The sequence below is a fragment of the Anolis sagrei genome, chromosome X (assembly GCF_037176765.1).
Source record: "Anolis sagrei isolate rAnoSag1 chromosome X, rAnoSag1.mat, whole genome shotgun sequence".
Lineage (NCBI taxonomy): Eukaryota > Metazoa > Chordata > Lepidosauria > Squamata > Dactyloidae > Anolis > Anolis sagrei.
In genome coordinates, this window is record NC_090034.1 from 71,476,411 (window position 1) to 71,490,329 (window position 13,919).

The 13,919-nt window shown below is 44.9% G+C and overlaps 1 protein-coding gene across 2 annotated transcripts in view; it reads left to right on the forward strand.

Annotated features, from left to right (window-relative positions):
• Window positions 1-13,919, forward strand: part of COL8A2 (collagen type VIII alpha 2 chain) — a 334,138-nt gene that overhangs the window by 254,842 nt on the left and 65,377 nt on the right. The window lies entirely within an intron of this gene.

Here is a 13,919-nt window from a genome sequence, read left to right on the forward strand (position 1 = left end):
AAAATGCTGTGCTCGCAGAGCTCAGGCGGTATTGTATTTTGGTGTCGACTTTGGTGGAGAGGTGGCTGCCAAGGTAGCGGAAATGGTAGCTCCCTCGATGGGCTGTCACCTTGTCGTGGTGAGGGGGCTTGCGTGTTCCGATGAACCTGTAGGCACAACAACTGGAGTCGTGCACTCCCAGGAGTGGCCGCAGGGGAGGTTCCAGACCAAGCACAGTCCGAAGACCCAAAGACCTCAACAGCGGAGCAGGCGGAGGATAACATGGTACATGTTACAATGGCTGTGAAGGCGGAAGAAGGCTGCGACAGATTGAGAAGCCACGGTCATTGTGTTAAACTACCAGTGGAACCTCACTCTGTGAGTGAAGACTGTGTGTTGATCAGTTGTGCACTGACCTCCACACATTAAAAAAATTCACGCACAAGCGTCTTCCAAAGAAAATAAAAACAAACCAACCAAAGTTCCATGGCAATTATAGAGGAGGCCAATTATTACTTGTAAATTAAGGTAACTGCCACCAACGTGAGGTATTTGAGGTACCACCGATGAGATCTGGCTTTACAGACGCAGATTAATTGAGATGAGACGGTCTTCAACAAAAGATAACAGGTTTATTGTGTACAAAGTGTATGGTTGCAGGCTGTTAAATAACTTATAGAACTTTCAATATCACTTGGTTTGTAATACAGTCCACTCTTCCAAATAACACAGCTCGTGGTTAACTTTTACTGAGGTGAAGCTCTTTAGTGAACAATGTTTCCTACTATGAATAGCCTTCCAATTTTATCTTTCCTTGATCAAATCTCTGATCTCCAGTCCTTCCTTGACTAGGGATCCTAACAAGCTTCCTATAGTCTTCCTTGACTAAAGAAACTGGCCAGGTTTCTCTCTTCAGCCCTTCTAGACTGAAAAACCTCCAGCTGCTCACACACACCTCTCTCCCAGGCTTTTCAAGCCTCCACACTCACACACTCACTCTGCCCCTTTTTCCAAAGACGCACATAACATTTTCTGCTTGGCTCCGCCCACTTCTCACTCTCCTGAGCTAGCCTGCCTGGTCTCCTTGGCAACGCTCACTGTGGATTCAAACCAGATAACTCTAGTTTTAGCTACTGTTACAAACACAAATATATACTCTAACAGTTAAACACATACATAGTATCAATGACTTCTGCACAGCGATCAGCGAGTGGCGACGGGGGCAGGACTGTATGGGTAATACTCCTATATTAGTAGATGTAACATACTCTGATTCTTCCATTCCAATCAAATTACAAAAAAATTTACAGTGCTTTAAGTAAGTTTACGAGGGACACATTCACAGTCCTGCTGAGCCACATGCCGCCCATGGTCCACAGATTATGACTCAAACCTGGCGTAGATGAGCCCTTTGTTGTTAACGCCTTAGGAAAACTTTTTCTTAGCCACTCCAGAATGAATTGCTATTCAATCAGGCTTTTGTCTGGCCTGTTTGTTGAGACTGGAAATGTGACGGCAGCAGAATGCCATATTGCCAAACGGCAAAAAGCAGCATTCAGCTGGCATGGGTTTTGACAGCTTGAGGCACCGCCAGTTTCCATAATGGAAAACGCTCCTGCTAAGTACAGCTCTTGGTTCCTAGTTGGTGTTCTTCTTTGCCTGTCCTCTCCATCAGCTCCGATTACTCAAGACACCTTTCTCCAAGACAAACTGCTTCGAGTCAGTCTTCTTCCATGGATGCATTGCTGAGGACGTTGGATACGAATGTATTGTCAAAGGCTTTCATGGCCGGAATCACTGGGTTGTTGTAGGTTTTTCCAGGCTATATGGCCATGTTCTAGAGGCATTTTCTCCTGACGTTTCGCCTGCATCTATGGCAAGCATCCTCAGAGGTAGCATCCTCACTACCTCTGAGGATGCTTGTCATAGATGCAGGCAAAACGTCAGGAGAAAATGCCTCTAGAACATGGCCATATAGCCCGGAAAAACCTACAACAACCCAGTTGGATACGATCTTCCCAAATTCAGCCATGATGAAGACTGGGGAGCCTTGGCTGAAGCTATCACTTCTCTGCTTACAAGAACCCTATGGGGTTGATTGAAAGATCAAATGAGAATTGTGCCAGGGCTTTACAACTTTGAAAGCAATGTAGAAATGGATGATAGTCATAACGGGAGGTGAAGTTATCACAAAAGGAAGCAACACTATCTTGCAATCAGAAGGATAAAAGTGCCAATTTTCCATTATTTTGGACTACCAGCTGTGCCATGCATTTAGATAATACGTAGTTTGACTTTCAAGTCTCTGCCTAGTTGTTTCCTTTCTCTCTTTGGTGCTGCGCCATAAAGAGTGATCTTCCCTGTTTGAAGGACCAGCCCCAAAGGAAGTTCTTATCTACCCTTGGACTTATTTAGTCCTTGTATTACTTATTACCTGAAAAAGGCCTCCCTTGACTCTACGGTGTTGAGCAACTACAGACCAATCTCCAACCTCCCTTTTTTGGGCAAGGTGTTGGAGCGGGTGGTCACCTCTCAGCTGCAGGGCTTTCTGGATGACATCCATTACCTGGACCAATCACAGTCTGGCTTCAGACCTGTCCACGGCACCGAGATGGCTTTGGTCGCCTTGGTGGATGACCTCCGTAGGGAGCTGGACAAGGAGAGTGTGACCCTGCTGGTACTCTTGGATCTCTCAGCGGCTTTCGATACCATCGATCATGGGACGACTCTCCGGGATGGGCCTTGGGGGCACGGTTCTGTCGTGGCTCTAATCCTTCCTAGAGGGCCGTTCCCAGATGGTGAAGCTGGGAGACGCCTACTCGGACCCCTGGCCTTTGACCTGTGGGGTCCCGCAAGGTTCCATTCTGTCCCCCATACTTTTTAACATCTACATGAAACCGCTGGGAGAGGTCATCCGGAGTTTTGGAGTTGGGTGCCATCTCTACGCAACTCTACTACTCTTTTCCACCTAATTCCAAGGAAGCCCCTCGGGTGCTGGACGAGTGCCTGGCCGCTGTGGCTGTCTGGATGAGGAGGAACAAGCTGAAGATCAATCCCGACAAGACAGAGGTCCTCCTGGTCGATCGTAAACCGGATCGGGGTATAGGATGGCAACCTGTGTTGGATGGGCTTACACCCCCCTGAAGTCACAGGTCTGCAGTTTGGGTCTCTTCACTTATGCTTGAAGCTCAGGCGTCGGCGGTGGCTGGGAGGGCCTTTGCACAATTAAGACTCGTGTGCCAACTGCGACCGTACCTCGTGAAGGCGGATCTGGCCAGGGTGGTCCATGCCTTAGTCACCTCCAGATTAGACTACTGTAATGTACTCTACGTGGGGCTGCCCTTGAAAATGGCCCGGAAATTCCAACTGGTTCAACGGGCAGCGGCCAGATTGTTAACTGGTGCTCCTTACAGGGAGAGGTCAACCCTCCTGTTTGAGCTCCATTGGCTGCCGTTCATTTTCCGGTCCCAATACAAGGTGCAGGTGCTTACCTACAAAGCCCTCAACCGTTTGGGACCCGCCTACCTGCGTGACCGCATTTCAGTATATGAACCCATACGATATCTTCGATATTCCGGAGAGGCTCTGCTCGCGATCCCACCTGCATCGCAAGCGCGATTGGTGGGGACAAGGGACAGGACCTTCTCTGTGGTGGCCCCTCGACTCTGGAACTCACTACCAAAGGTTATCAGGCATGCCCCGACGTTGGCAGTCTTTAGGAGGAGCTTGAAAACGTGGCTGTTTCAGTGTGCCTTCCCAGAATAGGAAACTCCAAGCACTTTGTCCCAAATGCACTTTACTAGAGATCTAGGTCTGTCTGCACACCCTACCTATTCTCCAAAATATCTATCCATTTCACCCGGTCATGCCCACCTTTTTAAATTTTAGCCTTTACATCTGGCCCTGACATTGGTTTTTAATTGCGTCGTGTTGTTATTGTTAATGTTATTGCTTGAGTTTATTTACTGCTGTATTGTTGTTGTCTTGTTTATTGTTGTATTGGGTCTCAGCCTATTATAAGCCGCACCAAGTCCTTCGGGAGATGGTAGCAGGGTACAAATAAAGGTTTATTATTATTATTTTATTTATTTATTTACTCATTTACTTATTTACCGCATTTGTATACAAGGCGGTTCAAGGCGGTTCACAATCGGCAGTGATTCAATGCCATAACAAATATCAAAATACAGTTAAAACAATTATTATTACAATTCAACATTTAAAATATAATATAAAAAGCAAATATATCGGTAAAAACAAGATCCTCATCTACTGATCTGCTGGAAGGAGGCTGGACAATCAGCTTTTAGGAGGTCCAAGGTAGTTTTATCACCAGGTCTTCTCTTCCATGTTCTCTTTTCTAGCTGAACATCCTCTTCTTCTTCCCTGCTGTTGATTTGGTTATATTCCCATCTTTTCCCCCAAAACTGGAACTCAAGGGTGACTTATAAAACTTGAAACCGATAAGATAGGAAGATATAAGTAAAAACTCACAAAGAGCTCCTCTTATATTGCAATTGAACAATCCATGGCTCTCATCTCTCTCAAGGCTGGGTTCTTTAATTGTATCCAGTTCTTTCTGCACTTCCTCGTAGATTTCCAATGTTTTTGCGTAGTTTTATTCAGACATCCAGGCCTACCAACAATATTCTAAATGTGGCCTGACTAGTACTTTAAAACATACAGCACGCTGACAATAATTTCCCTCTAAAAATCACAAAGATTTCCAAGTTTTAGAAGCTTCTTGATTGCATTATGAAGACATCACCTCCAGAGATGGTATTGAGAAGAAGCTATATTTTCCTTAGCATTTAAACAGCAATCACTACCATGTCAATTTGGAGCTATAGAGGAGTAGGGTATTTATTTTATTTATTTAGAGCTTTTATAACCCGGTCTTCTCGACCTCTGAGGAGGGACTCAGACCGGCTAACAACAGAGAAACTAAAGCATAATAACATCATAGTACATTAATACATTAAAACACATTAAAATACAGATCAAGAATTACATGAAGCCAATTCATCAAGGTAAATCACGAATTCACCACCATCCGCCTTGTGGTCAACAGTTATTGATTCGTAATCTAGCCAGATTTTATTCTAAATCTTGCTGAACTCATCCAACTCCCCAATAGGCTTGTGCATTTTGGCTGAACCTCAATCCATTTCTGCTGGCTGGATTCTGGTACACCCTGTATTGATTTTCACATGCCTCCTGAAAACAGGCAGGTAGCCAGATAGCCATTTTTGGTCCGCAGCCGAAAAATGCAGCTAGATCCAGCCCATTGGTGGCAATGGGGAACTTATTTATTTATTTATTTATTTATTTGGTTTACTTTTACCCCGCCCTTCTCACCCCGAAGGGGACTCAGGGCGGCTTACATATCCAAGGCACAATTCGATGCCCATAACATACAACAATAATAAAACACAATAGCACAAAATAGCAAACAACAACAATACATCGTATCTATAACCAATAAAACCAATAAAACCCATAAAAATTTCATACAAACCGATACAAACCAATTGCTCCTTATTGCCGGTCAATATTCGCTATCTCATAGTTCAGAGTTTCATTCCACATTTATCAGTCCTGCCGGTCCTATTTGTCTGGTTGTCCTTACTTGGTTGGCAGATTGCCCGAAGGCCTGGTCCCACAACCACGTCTTTACCTTCCTCCTGAAGGACAGGAGTGATGTCGATGTCCTGATATCCGCCGGGAGTGAGTTCCACAGGTGAGGGGCCACCACTGAGAAGGCCCTGCTCCTCGTCCCCACCAGCCTCACTTGGGAAAGTGGTGGGGTCGAGAGCAGGGCCCCCTCAGATGATCTTAGATTCCGTGGTGAAACGTAGAGGGAGATATGTTCGGACAGATACACTGGACCGGAACCGTACAGGGTTTTGTAGGTCAAGACCAGCACCTTGAATTGGGCTCGGAACTGAACCGGCAGCCAGTGGAGCTGACACAACAGGGGGGTGGTATGCTCTCTGTATGTCGCTCCAGTGAGCAGCCTGGCTGCCGCTCGCTGGACCAGTTGAAGTTTCTGAACCGTCTTCAAGGGCAACCCCACGTAGAGTGCGTTGCAGTAGTCTATTCGGGATGTGCCAAGAGCGTGGACCACTGTGGCCAGAACTTATGAGGCTCCCCTTTCCATTCTCGAGACCCTTTTCCTTTTTCCCCAGCAAGTGAGCCTGGGTTTCAGCAATGGGGTTAAAGGTTAAATCATTTATTTCGGTCATTGACCAGCACAGGAAATAGAGTCACATTTTCATACAAACTTGGTATGTTTGGTACATTAAAAATATAAATATAACTACTGAAGCACAATTTGGGTGAGGGAGCAGAAGGGGAAACGGGGTAAAAACATACAATGCCCAGATCCATCACCAAATTGTAGATTCAGGGAAGAAGATTACTGGAATTTACTGGATTAATGGGTTTAAGGAAGCAGACACCATGTGTTTTCAAAGGCTTTCATGGCCAGAATCACTAAGTTGCTGTGAGTTTTCCAGGCTTTATGGCCATGTTCCAGAAGCATTCTCTTCTGACGTTTCACCCACATCTGTGGCAAGTATAAACCTCACTTGCCTAGTTTCCAACTAGACCTCGCAACCTCTAAGGATGCCTGCCATAGATGTGGGTGAAACGTCAGGAGAAAATGCTTCTGGAACATGGCCATACACCCAAAAAACTCACAGAAATGAAGCTGTGTCAGTGTTCTTCAATTCCAATTGACTCAACATACTGGGCTCACAGAGAAACCCCATGCAAGCAGCACACGGCAGCCTCTTTGCGCACCTCGTGATGCCAAATAGGGGAGGAGGAGCCGTGATTGGCTACCACGTGATCCTGTTACGAAGGGAAAAACATGACGGATGGGCCCTTGCCATTACAGCTATTCAACCAAGCCAAACTAGCCAGATTAGCCGAAGGGAACCAACCACTCCGAATCTGTGCATAAGCCTACTCCCCGATAGTTTCAGCACCTTGGATAGCTCCTTTATTGGTACCTAAAACCTGAGCTAGATTCCCCAACCGTCCTGACATGGAAATCACCAGCTTTAAGATGCAGTTTTTTTAATTAACGCAGTTTTTTTAATCAACACCCCAGATAATCAAAAGAAATCTAAAGTTGTAACCCTTTTGGTACTAATTTTGCAGAGTAGTCCCTGATCAAAGTGGTCCCTGGTCAAGTGGTCCCTGGTCACAGTGGTTCCTGGTGAAAGTTGTTCCCTGATCGAGTGGTCCCTGGTCACAGTGGTTCCTAGTGAAAGTGGTCCCTGGTCATAATGGTCCCTGGTCAAGTGGTCAAGTGGTCCCTGGTTAAGTGGTTCCTGGTGAAAGTCGTCTCTGGTCAAAGTGGTCCCTGGTCAAAGTGGTTCCTGGTCAAAATAATCCCTGGTCAAAGTGGTCCCTGGTCAAAATGGTCCCTGGTTAAGTGGTCCATGGTCAAAGTGATCCATGATCAAGTGGTCCCTGGTCAAAATAATCCCTGGTCAAAGTTGTTCCTGGTCAAAGTGGTTCCTGGCCAAATGGTTCCTGGTCAGAGTGATCCCTGGTCAAGTGGTCCCTGGTCAAAATGGTCCCTGGTTAAGTGGTCCATGGTCAAAGTGATCCATGATCAAGTGGTCCCTGGTCAAAATAATCCCTGGTCAAAGTGGTTCCTGATCAAAGTGGTTCCTGGCCAAATGGTTCCTGGTCAGAGTGATCCCTGGTCAAGTGGTACCTGGTCAAAGTGGTCCCTGGTCAAAAAAACGTTGGGAACCACTGGTTTAAAGGTTTTGAGGGCACCTCATTTAGTCCTTTAAAAGCATCTTAAGTTTGGAAACACCTTCAATGAATTCCATAATTTAGTTCTACATTGCGCAAAGAAAATGTTGCAATGGCATCCTATTTTGCTGGTATGGATACTCATATCAAGAAAGGAAACAAAAGAAGAAGGAAGAACAAAGAAGAGGAGGAGGAAGAGGTGGATGAAGAGGAAGCGGATGAAGAAGAATAGAAAGGAGGAGAAGGCGAAGGATCTAATAGGAAAGACTACTTGTGATGCTGAGCTCTCACTAGAAGGAATTTAAAACAGGAGCAGGTTTCAGAAAGCCAATGTAGAATTATCTGTCCTGTCCCCACTTCTTACAAATGGTATCGTTTTGAAAGAAGGAAATTATAGGTAAGACATTTTCCTGGAGGACATGTGAGCAACCCTGCTGAAGGACAGATTTGAAATCGATGAAATAAGTAAAGAGGTTTCAGTCACATTTAGAAGTTTAATTTTTCATTCCTCCTGTAAACAGATGTTTCATGTTATGTTGAAATTGCAGTGGCCCTGGGGGTGAGTCAATAAAAATCATTCATCATCATTCATTCAGTAGTCACATTCTATGCGGCAGAAAGCCCTTGTTCCCATTTCTCAGAACTCTGGCAGGACATCGCTGGCTGCAGTCATTCCGGCCTCGAGCCGCCGTCAGCGATCTATTACAGAAGAGGAGCAGAAGCCAACGAGATCAGGAACAACCGGTGGAATAAAACATGGAGGTTAGGAATCCAACCACAACGCTAAACCTGAGCGCATCGGCCAGGAGCGCCTTGGATTGGAAAGAACTGGATGCAAATTCCTCTGAGGAACTGGCTCACATTAGATTATCTTAGTACCGGCTTCCTTGCATTGAAAACATAAAGTCCAGAAGGAATGCATCATGCACTCCAAGCGTCCCAGTTTGTCGGACAGCCCTGATTAATCCATTGTCATACTACTTTTTCAGATGCCTTTAAAGCAGTGTTTCTCAACCTTCCTGATGCCGCGACCCCTTAATACAGTTCCTCATGTTGTTGTGACCCCCAACCATCACATTATTTCCGTTGCAACTCCATAACTGTCGTTTTGCTACTATTATGTATCATCATGTAAATATCTGATATGCAGGATGTGTTTTCATTCACTGGACCAAATTTGACCCAATTTGGGGGAGGGATTGGTTTTGTCATTTGGGAGTTGTAGTTGCTGGGATTTATAGTTCACCTACAATCAAGGAGCATTCTGAGCTCCACCAACGATGGAATTGAACCAACCTTGGCACACCGCACTCCCATCACCAACAGAAAATACTGGGAAGGTTTGGTGGTCATTGACCTTGAGTTTGGGAGTTGTTGTTCATCTAGATCAGTGTTTCTCAACCTGGGGGTTGGGACCCCTGGAGGGGTCGCGAGGGGGTATCAGAGGGGTCACCAAAAACCATCAGAAAACACAGTATTTTCTGTTGGTCGTGGGGGGTTCTGTATGGAAAGTCTGGCCCAATTCTGTCGTTGGTGGGATTCAGAATGCTCTTTGATTGTAGGTGAGCTATAAATCACAGCAACTACAACTCTCAAATGCCAAAGTTTATTGTCCCCAAACTCCATTTTGGCATATTTGGCATATTGGGTATTTGTGCGAAGTTTGGTCCAGATCTATAATTGGTTGAGTCCACAGTGCTCTCTGGATGTAGATGAACTACAACTCCAAAACTCAAGGAAATGAGAAAATCAATCCCCACCAACCCCACCAGTATTCAAATTTGGGTGTATCAGGTATTTGTGCCAAATTTGGTCCAGTGAATGAAACTACATCCTCCATATCAGATATTTACATTACGATTCATAACAGTGGCACAATTTCAGTTATGAAGTAGCAACAAAAATGTTATGGTTGGGGGTCACCACAACATGAGGAACTCTATTAAGGGGTAACGGCATTAGGAAGGTTGAGAACGACTGATCTAGATCCAAAGAGCGCTGTGGACTCAAACAATGATGGATCTGGACCAAACTTGGCACTAATACTCATTATGCCTAAATATGAACACAGGTGGAGTTTGGGGAAAATAGGCCTTGACATTTGGGAGTTGTAGCTGCTGGGATGTATAGTTCACCTACAATCAAAGAGCATTCTGTATTCCATCAATGATAGAATTGGGCCAAACTTCCCACACAAGAACCCCCACGATCAACAGAAAATACTGTGTTTTCTGGTGGTCTTTGGTGACCCCTCTGACACCACCTCACAACCCCCCGAGGGGTCCCGACCCCCAGGTTGAGAAACACTGCTTTAAAGCATTACAGTTCCTCTCTCTTCTTCCCATCTCCTTGCTGAATTGCTGCAGTTCAAAGTGCAAAAGTACGAGGATTATGATTTTTCCTCATAATCACCATTCAGTTCAATACATTTTGTCATCCGTGGGATGTCTCATAGAAGTTTCCCTCCCCACTTTTTGGCCAGTTCATCACTTCGATTTTCACCTCGTCTTCCTCAGAAAAGTGTTTTCAACCCAGGTGTTCCTTCAAGTTAGTGAACAGATGATAGTCACTGAATGCAAGAGCGGGGCTGTGAGAGGAGTGGCTTAAAACATCCCAACCAAATGAAGCCAACAACTCTTGTGTTGTGTGAGCGGTGTGCAAACATGCATTGTCATGAAGGAGGCAGACTCCCACCGTCAGCATCCCACGACTTTTGTTTTGGATGGCTCTGCAAAGTTTCTTCATGGTGTTACAATATATTCCATACCCATTTTATCACATGCTGCCATAATATTACGTCTTCTCCATAAACGGAAATGATTTCATGATGAATCGCAGCGGCATTCATATCCTTAGCATTTAGGTAACGTATTACAGCGCAAACTTTGCACTTAGAGGGAAACAGAATGAGGATGCTCATCTCTAACCTTCACCACAATGCCAGTTGATGAGCTACTGACAACTGGCACTGCTCGTTTGCTTCCTCTGGCTTCCTGCTACATGGCAGTGATACCAACTTCCCCCGCAAAAATTCCCCACAAGAGATACGTGCCTTGTAATCTTAGGATGAAGATGCTCATCTCTAACCTTCACCACAATGCCAGTTGATGAGCTACTGACAACTGGCACTGCTCGTTTGCTTCTGCTGGCTTCCTGCTACATGGCAGTGATACCAACTTCCCCCGCAAAAATTCCCCGCAAGAGATACGTGCCTTGTAATCTTAGGATGAGGATGCTCATCTCTAACCTTCATCACAATGCCCGTTGATGAGCTACTGACAACTGGCACTGCTCGTTTGCTTTCGCTGGCTTCTTGCTACATGGCAGTGATACCAACTTCCCCCGCAAAAATTCCCCGCAAGAGCTACGTGCCTTATAATCTTAGGATGAGGATGCTCATCTCTAACCTTCACCACAATGCCAGTTGATGAGCTACTGACAACTGGCACTGCTCGTTTGCTTTCGCTGGCTTCTTGCTACATGGCAGTGATACCAACTTTCCCCGCAAAAATGCCCCGCAAGAGTTACGTGCCTTATAATCTTAGGATGAGGATGCTCATCTCTAACCTTCACCACAATGCCAGTTGATGAGCTACTGACAACTGGCACTGATCATTTGCTTCTGCTGGCTTCCTGCTACATGGCAGTGATACCAACTTCCCCCACAAAAATTCCCCGCAAGAGCTACGTGCCTTGTAATCTTAGTTTCCAGATAACCCTTGCAGTTTCCACTCAGTCATCTCAGATAGAGGAAGAGGAGAGGCAGAATCTTGCCCTCGGATGAAAGCAAACTGCTGCAGCCTCTTCTAAATCACGTGTTCTTCCAGATTAATAACTTCTCTCAGCAGGAAGAAAAGAAATACAAGTGGAGTATTCCTTATCCGGAATTCCAAAATTCAGAATACTCCAGAATCCAAAGTTACCCACATGGGTGGCTGAGACACTGATACCTTTGCTTTCTGGTGGTTCAATGTACACAAAGTTTGCACAACTTTTGGTACATTATTAATAATATTCTGCATAAATATACTTTTAGTATATGTGTAGGAAACTGGAATGAATACCATTTTCAGAATTAGATTCCATCTCCAAAGAATTTTATTACGTATATGCAAATATTCCAAAATACAAAAAAAAAAATCAAAAGTTCAGAACACTTCTAGTCCTAAGCATTTTGGATAAGGAATACTCAACCTGTATGGAGATTTTAAAGTTAGTTTCTCTTTTGTGTATGAGGTTTGGTGTTTTCTCTGCACACCTATAGATTGTGTATCGTTTGAAGCAACACGTATTGCAAAGCCAGGGAAACAGAGTGTCCAGAGGTTAGAAATCTCATTCATGATGGAGTCTTCTCTATACTCATGTTCACCTCTCTTGTTGACCTCTTGGTTCCACCAATGTTAGATGAGAAAATAATTCATTTGCCGCAGAGTTTACAAGGTGAAACTAAAGCTGAAGTGTGTGGTTAATGCTGCCTTCATCCCTGCACAGAGGGCCCCTTCAAAGTCATAAATTGGCCACTTTGTCTTGGGACAGAGATTTGTTGATGTTTAGAGGGAATATGTAAGTGGGCCTAGACGTCACAGTTTGGCAGGAGACAATCAAAGTATTCAGGCTGCGGGCAGGAACCTTTGGAGTAGGAATTTGGAGGCAGCCTAGGCCTGGAGAAGGAGGCATTTCAGAGGCAGGCAGGTGAGTTAAAGATGAAATTTGGGGTTTTGTGGAGGGAGGTTGCTTCCCTTTAGGAGCCAGAGGAAGAGAATATGAAAAAGAGGCAAGAGACAGTTTCTGTCCACATGTGTTTTAGGGGACCAGGGAGAGAAGAGCTGAAGATTGATTTTCCTTGTCTGTCCAGATCAGTGATTCCCAAACTGAGTTGCTGTGAATTTTCCGGGCTGTATGGCCATGTTCCAGAAGCATTCTCTCCTGACGTTTTGCCCTCATCTATGGCAGGCATCCTCAGATGAGGTGAGGTCTGTTGGAAACTAGGAAAGTAGGGTTTATATATCTGTGGAAATTCCCAAACGATGTTCCACACAAGCATAGGCTTCTGCAAAAGCATTGTGAGGTTTCCCCGAAACATCTTGAAAATCAAATTAAAATGGATTTTAATATAGAACTGACAAGGAAATACCCCGCTGGTGACATCAGGTGTGTGTAAATTCCATTTATTTATTTATATTATTGTATTGTCGGAGGCTTTCATGGCTGGAATCACTGGGTTGCAAATCAAGGTGATAAGCTGAAACATTCACAGCTAGCCCCAGCAGACAAAAGTCCTTTGTCTCACCCTGGTCATTCCACAGATATATAAACCCATTTTTCCTACTTCCAACAGACCTCACTACCTCTGAGGATGCTTGCCATAGATGCAGGCGAAACGTCAGGAGAAAAATTGCCTCCAGAACATGGCCATATAGCCCGGAAAAACCTACCAACCCTATTTATATTATTATTTCTAGTACTTCTACCCTGCCCTCCTCAACCCCCTAGGTGGGACTCAGTGCGGCTTACAAAAAGGCACAATTCGATGCCAAACATTCGCAAAATACAATATGCAACTTGCAATATAACAACAACACTTATAACTGATTAAAACAATCAAATTAATACACTAACAGCAATAACAGCAATAACAAGCCAATCTTGTGGTCAACGTTCACCAATTCACAAATCCGTAGTCCATCCAGCATGACCTTTCCTATTCCAGTCGTCATTTTCCTTTATCCATCTGCCAGCTTACCCAAAAGCCTGGTCCCAAATCCAAGTTTTTAACTTCCTTCTGAAAGAGAGGAAGGATGTCGATGCCCTAATATCCCCGGGGAGCGAATTCCACAGGCAATGGGTCACCACCGAGAAGGCCCCGTCCCTCGTCCCCACCAGTCTCACATGTGATAAAGGTGGGGCTGAGAGCAGGGCCTCCCCAGAAGATCTTAAATTCCAAGGTGGGACGTAGAAGGAGAGACATTCGGGCAGGTACGCCGGGCCAGAGCTGTATAGGGTTTTGTAGGTCAAGACCAGCACTTTGTCAACCAAAATGAAGCTCACATGTTGTCCATGCCACAAAATGACATTTTTGTTGAAACTTAAAACAAAATTTGTATTTGTGCCACTGAATGACTTTTGGGTAGGATGGATGGATGGATGGATGGATGGATGGATGG